Source organism: Penaeus monodon, chromosome 17, assembly GCF_015228065.2.
Source record: "Penaeus monodon isolate SGIC_2016 chromosome 17, NSTDA_Pmon_1, whole genome shotgun sequence".
Taxonomy (NCBI): domain Eukaryota; kingdom Metazoa; phylum Arthropoda; class Malacostraca; order Decapoda; family Penaeidae; genus Penaeus; species Penaeus monodon.
In genome coordinates, this window is record NC_051402.1 from 24,026,637 (window position 1) to 24,029,136 (window position 2,500).

Here is a 2,500-nt window from a genome sequence, read left to right on the forward strand (position 1 = left end):
TATCGGACTTATCCTTATCTAGTCTTATATGCCCTGATGAAGCAGCAAATTCGAAAAGGCCTTCGGCATATTCGTGTGTTTTCCTGTACTTCCCTTCGTTTCTCTACTTACAGTGTGATGAGTATGTATATGTGGAATTGTGTGTATATATGCGTTTATATGTGTGTTTATGTATATATATATATATATATATATATATATATATATATATATATATATATATATATATATATATATATATATGTGTGTGTGTGTGTGTGTGTGTGTGTGTGCGTGTGTGTGTGGTGTGTATGTATGTATGTGTGTGCGCATACACGTGTGCATAAATATATGTATGGCTATATATATGTGTGTGTATGTATAGTCATAAGTACGTGTACAAGATATGTACGCACGTGTGTGTTTGCTAGTGTGGGTTCGTATACACATATGTATATACATGTGATGTCTATATATGTGTATGCATGTGCATGTGTATAATGTAGGAGTGTGTATGCATATCATATGCATAGGAGCATATGTAAAGGTCTATGCTTGCATGTGCATGGGCACGAAAGTGAACATATCCTTAGTACTTAAGGTATTCGCTGGTAAACAACTATGTCTACACTTGGTGTACATACGCATAAATGAAATCAGTGTATAAAATATAATCACACATATATGCACTTCCGATGCTCAATCCTATGTTCACGGGAGTATACCCGTTTGTAGTGAGCAGGCCCGTGCATTACTGCTCATAAGTCCACATAAACAGAGGAGCTTATCAGTGACATCCCGGCTAAACTCCCCCCCCCCACACACACCAAGATGCACCTAAGTCAGTAGGTGGAAGGTAACTCGGCTGCCTACCTCTCAGTCAAAAAAGATGACTGAATATTCACAGAATAGACACTAGGAATGGGAGAGGGAAAATGCTAGTCGATTTTTGCGGAGACTCAATCACTCAGTATCATTGAATACATTCTTCGAAAAAAGACTAGAGCGGAAGTGGACATGGAAGTCGCCATCTGACATTAAAAACGAAATTGACTTCATAATTTCAAATAGGCGTGATATAGTAAAATATGTTGAAATTATCAATAAAGTAAATGTTGGCAGCGATCATAGAATGGTCAGAGGCCAAATTAAATTGCACCTCAGAAGGGAAAGTAATAAGATCATACGAAAACTGCAGCCAAGCTAACTTGAAGACCAGAGAATGTAACATTAACATTCAAAACAAATATTCACTTCTCAGCGACGAAGATCTCAACAATGACCAAATCTACGGACATTCCAATGACATAATAAAGGAAGCTGCACTTGAAGTAGGCGGTGAGAACGTTAAGCAAAGCTCCAGCAAGCTCTCGGTAGAAACTAAACAGTTTTGCAAAAACGTAGGGTCATGAAAGTATCGTCAAACGGACAAAGACAATAAACAAAAAGAAGAGAGATGTACGGAAATTCAGTACTCAAATAATAAATGCACCAGCATGAAAACAGCTACGAGGAGACTCGGAACAGGGAGAAATCTAATGTATGCAATAAAGAAATCAGACAAAGAAGTGACATATAATAAGAATGAAATCATAAAAGTAGTGGAAGACTTTTACAGGGATCTATACACTTTAAATGAACAGCCACGGATAAAAACGAACGCGATAACTAGGGATGTACTTAACATCACACCAAAAGAAATAAAAAAGGGTGCTGAAAAGCTTGAAGGGAGGGAAAACAACAGGTGAAGACAGAATTCTTATAGACCTTGTAATAGACGCAGGAGAAATTGCAACAGTGAAACTAGCCAATCGTTTTAACAAATGACTTCTCAACAGAAAAACTCCAAAAGCCTGGAAATGCAACAATTATTTTGATACATAAAAAAGGGAATAGAAAGGATAAAAAAACGACCCATAAGCCTCCTTTCAGTTACTTACAAACTGTTACAAAAGTCATCACAACTCGCATCTCTGACAGCCTAGAGAACAGGCAGGCTTCCGCAGTGGTTTCTCAACAGACCACATCCACACACTCGCCCAAGTTAGAGAAAAAAATAAACGAATATAGGAAACCCCTGTGTATGGCATTCATCGATAAGAAAAGGTATTAGACTCTGTGCAAATACCAGCAGTACTAGCAGTTATTAGCAGATGGGGAGTTGAACACGTGTGTGTTTGTGTGTGTGTGTGTTTATATAGGTTTACTTTAGATTTTTTCACATTTCATTCTTCTTCATGAGGAAAGATGAAATGATCGTAAGACATAGTGATCGTATGAAATCGTGATATTGGGAGTCATTGATATTAGTAGTGAGAAATGATTCCTATTAATCATTACTGTTGATGAAAATGAATTTAGTATAATTGGGAAAACTTAATTTGATCTGCTAATAACATCTCCTGTAATACTGTATAGGTCACGGTTATCACGATTTGTTGATTTTTTTATATATATAGATACAACACATCTAAATATATATGACGAAATGTAATGTGACGAATAACAATGAAAAATAATA